Here is an 8,176-nt window from a genome sequence, read left to right as displayed (position 1 = left end):
AATGTTGAAATATCTGGATAACCGCACCCACACATTTAAGCCAATCAGCTTCAGGTAAACAAAACAAAGTCGCCTATGTAAATAGAAGTTGCCAAAAAAAATTTTCAACCAAAACTATGTTTGCAAAAAAGCCGATTTTCAAAAATGCAAACAAAAAAGTGGTGAAATCCGGAGGTATTATAATCACGTTTGTAAATAGCCTACTTGAAACATTTTCAAAGCAGAACACGCTTTTCTGATTGTTTGGTTTTTGCAAAATTAACAGTTAAGTTTGTTTTTATTTCTGACCATCACAAAAAAAGCTAACATGCACAGACACCACAGTGACCAACTAATTGGCGAAGCTTTGGTTGTAGTTTGCAATACTAAAAATATGAACATCATAAACTTTCGCCCCGTTACGCGCCCGGCTCAAGATCACGCGGCGCTGGTTCGACTCTCGGGGTGTGCGCTTGAGCAGGGCTTCCGAGAGAAATCATGACTGGTCGGGAAATAATAGGAAAAGTGGGCACCAAAAAAATATTTTTCAGCAAAAACACAAGTATATAATGAATTTGTATCATGCGTTGCATTATATGTGTCTTAATTAAGCTAAACTTGCCTACTTTCTTCAGCGTGAAATTGAATTTCTTTAAAGTTTCGATTTTAAACAACGTATAGGCCTATATCTAATATCTATATGAAAATACTTCTTTCAATATGAAAATCAACAAAAATCACTCGATTACACTTGCAGCAAAATTGCCATTGTTGCTCAATATTTTCTCTAGAAAAAATTGCAGTAAAGTTATATCAGGGATATCTAGAGATCCCTGAGTTATATGTCTGCTGATGATGAATTCTTGTCTGTTTGCTAATGAACTTTCATTCCGAAACGAGATTTTTCATGAAAACAAAAAATAACGCATAGTGTTTGACAGTAGCGTACGTAGCCAGGAATTTTGAAAGGGGGGGGTTTTGACCAGGGGTGCATTCCTAAAATTTTTTTGGGGGGGCTCTAACACTTAGCTGTGTTGTTATAGACAAAGTATGTATAAGTAATCGGTGTAGGTTAGCCAACAATGTTTACCTTTTTTAAAAGGAAACACTGTTCAGTATGTTTTTACTTCTGAACATCATGTCGAAAAACAACCCATGCTAAAACATAGCTTGAAGTACAGAAAAAGGTAGAAGCAACAAAACGTGAAAGCGTGGTTGAATCCGATATAAAATTATAAGTTTGAAATTTGGCTTGGTTGCTACACTACAATCTCCTTTGCTTTTTTTTTACTGCGTAGGCCTACACTTGAAACTCGATTTGCATGAGCTAATTCCAATCTCTTAACTCAATTGTAAACTTATGTGTATGAGCCAATCCTAAGCACACTTGTAAAAACATTGACTGCAATAGGAAAGTAAGGAAATGCAATTCTTGAAATGAGCGCTTGTGGTTGCAGATTTGCTATATAAGAAGCAATAAGCTGCCAATGTGACAGTTACACTAAAATCTCATTTAGTTATTAACGAACAGTTTAAAAAACTCCAATTACAGTAAAAGCATATTCCAAGTTGGTGCAAACGAGATTACACAAAACAAACAGCCTGTCTGCCAGGTCTTTGGTTTTATGGGCTAAGTTTAAAGCACCACGACAGTCCTTGATTTTAGCCAGCAAACAGTTTTTGCGGAGATCTGAGTTCATTCAATGTGGGCAGCTTAGAATGCTTAACTTGAACATCCACAGCCGACCGATGAGTCTGCAACCACTTCTGAGTTGCCGCAGTGCCATTCCATAAATGAGGAGGTGGTCCATTGATGCTGATGAACAAGTAGAACAACAATGCTGAAACAAGTGATATGGTCAGCCGTGATCGTAGCTATGTGATGACCAAGTTCATTTGTGAAAATCCACGTTCGGCTTCAGCAGAACTTATAGCAATCATGTTTAGTAGGCTACTACGTTCTTGAGCAACTTTATCGTATCTGGTATATGACAAGGATTGTCAACATACAATCGAAAATTGGAAATAGGAGTGATGACATGAAATCTCTCCTCTATTTTTCGTAATCTCTGCTTCCCTTCTTGCCATGGAACTTCGACTGCAGCAGGCCATAACTCTGGTACAATAATTTCCAAGCTCTTCACAGAATTTTCATTGTTGGTGTCCACCACCCTGCTTCTAATGTTCTCAACCAAAGCTTGAATAAACTGATTACGATCAAAAGAAGGGTAGGCTAGTCTCTACGTCGAGCTTTGAACTGGTCCAATGTTGTGCTTTTAAAGGAGTAGTTTTTTGTACTTCCGGGACTCAAGTTAACAACTTCATCAAACGAATACTTTCCTTCTTGAATAGCTTTTTTTATTTGAAGTAGAGAATTAACAGTCCATTTGACATGACGATTAGCTACTACGAAGTTGATATCCCAGTCTGGAGTTTCTGACAAAAGTGATAATTGGCGATTGCTATCAACTTATGTTCGTGTTTTTTTTGCAGTTCTGTTGTGAGAAAGCTGTTAAAGAGTTACTTGTTCAGTCGAGAAGTTGTTGTTCAGCCAGAAAAGCTGAAAAATGGAAGCTTGAACGAGCCCCCCCCTACATCAAGCCTTTTCGTTTTTCGGGGGGCTGAGCCCCCCCGAGCCCCCCCAGTAATGCAACCCTGGTTTTGACGACCCAGCGGCGGGGGGTTTGGGAGGCCTCTCCCAGAAAATTTTGAAAAATTACTTTGAATTTGGTGCATTCTGAGAGCATTTTCAACAAAAATGTGGGTATAAATATTCCTGTAAAATGGTGCTGTCCGGTGGCATAGCAAAAGAATAAGATCATGTTTTCTTCGGCATTTTTCGGAAATAAAGCTAAGTCTCTATGTTTTCTTATTGCTAATTCCTGGCTGAGATGTTTGAATGTTTGGTATTGGCAAAACTCGCTCTTTTAATGCAGTTTTGTATAAAATTAGGCAATTGTTTTTTAGACTGATAGCATCAATCTCAATATCGTGACGTCACACGCGTGCCAAAGGGGGGGTTGTAACCCCCAACCCCCCCCCCCCCCCCCTTGGCTACGCCACTGGTGTTTGACACTTATCGGCAAAATAGTTGACGGCGCTATCACTTCCGTCAACTAAAAAATAAACCAACGGCGCTAGCCTCAGCGTCAATAACGTACAACACTGCATATGCGAAACTACTAGGAATAACCTATCTAGGCTTTGTCAGTTAGAGGATAAAGATTCAAATTTCAAAAGCCAATCAACCAAACCAATACCATCATGCAAATAACTTCACACAGTCAGACCAAACTTTTCATACGGAATTAGCCTGCACAAATTACGTTTTGAGTATAGTTTTATAAGCTTTAGCGAGTTTAACCAAACATGTTTTATCACAAAGAGATAGGCTATAGCCTAACAAGTAGGCTAACATAAGGTAGGCCTACTCTGCCCAAATAAGGCCCGTGCCTAAATAAGGTCCACCCTTTCATATCTGGAAAACTAAGCAAGCAACGAACAGCTGCTGTAATCTAATTGGCTGCGATAATCATGTGAATGAACAGAAAAGTAATTTGGTTTCCTAGAAGAAACCACATGCCAGCAGAGTTAGTTGTAAATTTCTGAAAGCTATCTTGCAGGAGTGAAATTTTGTTCAGTACTTAATCTATCGGCGTGTTTTCGTAAGTGGTGTTTGTTTTCTACCTTTGTTAGAGTTTCAGGATATGCTAAAGGGTCTAAAGTTTCAACATGTATTGACATATTGACCTTTCTTGGATAGTGTATTTAGGTACGGTAGTTTACGTTAAACTGATTGTGAAGAGTTGCCTTAACAAGGCCCATCAAAATTAGCCATGGGCCTTATTAGGGCAGGTAGGCCTACCCTTGGCATTCAATTGTGGGCTTGTAAGGGTTGTTAGGAGAAAGACAGTGCAGTGGATAGCCTACTCTCTTACTGGCAGTTAACAAGCATAACCTCAGATCAAAACACTACCACCATGTGATTAGGGCACAAAATAACTTGGGTTTTGCGAAAATTGGGTTTCTCTTTTATTAGGATTTGGAATTTTTCCATTTGATAACAAGGCTACTGCTGACCATGTCTTTGCTCCAAGTGATGTCACCAACATTGACCATACAGTCGGTGACCAATCTCAGCTGCCATCACCGAGTCATGACATGTTTTCACAGCCACCAACAAGTTGTGGGATGTCTCCACAACCGTCAACAAGTCATGAGATGTCTCCACAAGTATCAACAAGTTATGGGATGTCTTAACAATCGTTAACAAGTCATGAGATGTCTCCATAAATATCAACAAGTTATAAGCTGTCTCAACAACCGTTAACAAGTCATGAGATGTCTCCACAAATATAAACAAGTCGTGGGATCTCTCCTAAACCATCAACAAGTCATGGGATCTCAAAACAGCCTCCCATATCAACACCATGTCATAGCATCATGGCTATAGGCTATTGTCAGCAAATACCCTAAGCAAGAAGCGGGGGCAAAGAAAAAGGAGTATTAATTATCGAGCAACAACTGTATCGAAGTCTCTGTTTGACACGTTTGGAAAAGGGAGAGAAAAGGCAAAGGGGGAAACAGTAGCCTAAATATACAAAGACGTCCAAATGTAGGAGATTGATGGTGTTGCCCAGTAGGCCTACCGTATGCTTAGAAAATACAGTTTCCGACATGAGGCAACGTGAAAGTTGCAAAATATGGTAGGCAACCATGAAGACTGTGTTGATTTAACAAAAGATGATGATGAATTTGTATGCCCTGATTGTGATATGTAAATGTTTTATTGTTGAAAAATAATTCCTTTGAAGAAATTTGCACGAACTTACGATTGATTGGAAAAGAACTTACTTGAACTCACTACGTGTAGTCTAACATTTCTTTTTGTAATAGCCTAAACTGTGGTAAGTACAGAGCCGGATTTAGTCTAAGCGCTGCCCTAGGCAGATACGAAAAGTGCCGCCCCCAAAAAAATTTTTTTCGATGGTGCGCTACGATTTATATTTTCAATTCCTTACAAAAAAGTTATTTACACTGTTTATTTGAATACATCAATGAATGTCATTGTATAATGAACTAATTGTTTAAAATCGCTTCCGGCGGGCTTTTTCTCTTGCAAACAATTCAATAACTTCTTCAAAGTCTGTAGAAACAAGTAAAGATGAGTTAATCCTCAAAAATGTGAGATCATTCATTGTTTACATACTTTAAGCATCAAGACAAGTGGCCTACACAAAATAGCCTTCAACTTTTTCATCAACCTAACATTGACTAAAAACACTTTTCTAGGTTCCTTTAAATTTACTAACAGTGAAACAAACCGAACAAAGATTAATAAAAATTGCACAGACAAAGCCTACTCCTCCATACTAAGCGAGACGGATAAATAAAAAAAGCGCTAAGCAGCACATATTGTTGAAAACCAATCAAGCGTGAAGTAGGCTACTCTAGGGGCGGTGACTTACCATACATGACTTGCCGCACTGTTTATAAATGTGTGTGATGTGATAACATATTTATTGATTCCCATATATCTGTTGTGAATTATTATATTCACGTACAGTATTATCAATGTAATATATTCGTATATTTTGCCGCCCCCAATAATTTGCCGCCCTAGGCAACTGCCTACTCTGCCTACTGCTAAATCCGGCCCTGGGTAAGTAAATTGTTTTTGGGATTTTTCACTGTTTTGATGTTGTGTATTGTTTTTTTTTTCCGCAATTTATGGTTCAAAAAATTGAGTTTAGAAGGCTGGCCTTATTAAGGCAATGGTGCCCTTTTAAGGCCCACTCAGAAGTAGCCTAATTAGTAAATCAACTATAATTTTAAAACTGTGGTCAATATGTTATTAAAATTATTCTAAAGAAGTGCTTTAAAGATGCTAGAACACAATAAAACACACATTGGTAGCCTACCCGCTCTTTTCATTTCATGATCAATTTGCGACAAAATCAAAAAGGCGGGCCTTATTAGGGAAGGGTACCTTAATTAAAAAGTCAATTCTAACGTTTTCGACACGTAGCCTACGACTCTACGAGTGTCTTCATCAGAAATTACTTAAATCTGCAATATACATAAAATAAAAGCTATGAGATAAACTTGACTATGCACTATAACAGAAACGACACTCCGGACTGAAAAGCACAAATTGAACAAGAACTACAAGAATGATGACGCGTAAATTATACGGCGGGAAACAGATCACGCGAGGTGTAAAGTACAAAGTGCAGGCATATGTGACAACTATTAGAACACGCACAAAAGGAACGATGAGCCACAGTCTCTGAGACTGTGGATGAGCCACGGGCAAATAACTGCCTGTTGAGAAACGTATTATTACGTTTGATTCAGGCTTCCATGACCTTAGTCTGAAGTTCAGATCTGCCTCGAGAGATGATTTTAAATTGATCGATCGATGCATTGTCCGTGCACGTAACACAAGAGGCGATGTGCTCTTGCACTTTTGGTTGTTAGGTTTGGGTTTAAGCAGTGCCGGTCTTTGGACTGTGCAAACCGTGCGATCGCACAGGGCCCGCAAATTAGGGGGCCCGCAATTTACTCAGAAAATTAGGGATTGTAGATCATACTGTAATGTACTGTCCCTATCAGAAAATGCAGTCATTTTTGTCATTTCCAAAGGAAAAAGTTCAATTCGATTCACAAGCAAGTACCGATATTTTTGTTAAACATGCTCTCAGAATTCAAAGTAATTTTTCAAATTTTTCTGGGGGAGGCCCCCAGACTGCCCGCCGGCCGTTAAAAATCCCCTTCCCTTTCAAAATACCTAGATACGGTACGCTACTGAATTGGATCATTGTCATTGGGGCCCGCAAAGCATATTCCGCACAGGGCCCAAAATACCCTAAGACCGGCACTGGTTTAAGTGCTCCCCGGCCCTTGTCAATGTATGTCTGGTTTGCATCACACAAACAACCAAACTTATACACATTCGAAAGAGCAAAGGGGGTAGGCCACTTCAGTTGAAAATATAGGTGCTACAGGATAAATGTCACATGAAAATTTCTTTTTTATAAGTTTAGCTGGATTGGTTTTTGAATCTTTATCCTCGGACTGACGAAGCCTTGATGAGTTATTCCTAGTAGTTTCGCACACTTGAGGCTCTTGACGCAAGGCCGAGCTAGCTACTGTAGATTCACTAAAAGCCAAACTTAACAACCAAAAGCACAATTGAAGAGTTTAGTTCTAGCCTAGCCTAAAAGCAGAAACGCAGTATCATCATACAGTAAATTACATTTTCAAAACTAACTCATATAGCCTAGAGTAGAATTCGCCTATAGTGACTTTGGCTATAATGACACTTCGCCTAAAGTGACACCTGTTGCAAAGTCCCGTTTGCATACGCAACAGTTGAGTAGAATTCGGCTATAGTGACACTTTTTCCGCGGTCCCTTCAGGTGTCACTATAGGCGAATTCTACTGTAGCTGCACCCGAAGCAATAAGTAAACTACAAGTGACGAACATAAGCTCAAAAAATGCTTCCGGTAACTCTGAAGCCAATCACCTTACCAAAAGCTTTGGCACTGATAGGCTACATACATACTTTGTTTCAAGGCGTGCTATGACTATATTGTTTTTACATCCGCTGCTCGTTGTTGCAATGTTTCTCTTGGTATAATAGCAAGCTCTGTACAAACGTCAAGTAAAAGTCTACAATTTCTGCTCTCTATGCAACTCATGCAGCAAAGCAAGCGGTTCTAACTTTTCAAAGTGACTCTTTCCCTTTAAATTTTTTTTGAGTGTGAATACAAAACCTTTGCAGCTTTTTCTCGACCTTTGCTATGCTGATAAAAACAACTAAACTGCAGAAACATTGACAGCTTGCAGAATTTATTACTGCAATGGAGTTAAATTCGCAAATTCAGCTGACTTCGTATTACTGATAGGCTACTCTCTTTGTTTTCTTATACAAGGGTGTTCAACCGTTTATGTAAAAAGTTCAGTTCAATTCCCAATACAACTGATAAGCCTACGGCTGCACTAAAAAAGTTTAGTCTACAATAATTTACCTAGGCACCATGTCGAAATACATTTCTCACGATGCAACCAAACTCCCTTTGAAGCTGCAACTTTCACATTGGAAAATCTTCATACCGGTTGTTGCCGCCGTACTGAAATTTCGTTTCTGCAGGGTGTGAGTGACCAATTGCTTTTAATCACATTCACTTCTCA

The sequence above is a fragment of the Aplidium turbinatum genome, chromosome 18, assembly GCF_918807975.1.
Source record: "Aplidium turbinatum chromosome 18, kaAplTurb1.1, whole genome shotgun sequence".
NCBI classification, from domain to species: Eukaryota; Metazoa; Chordata; class Ascidiacea; order Aplousobranchia; family Polyclinidae; genus Aplidium; species Aplidium turbinatum.
The sequence above is the reverse complement of the archived record's forward strand: the minus strand, read 5'-3'. Positions refer to the sequence as shown.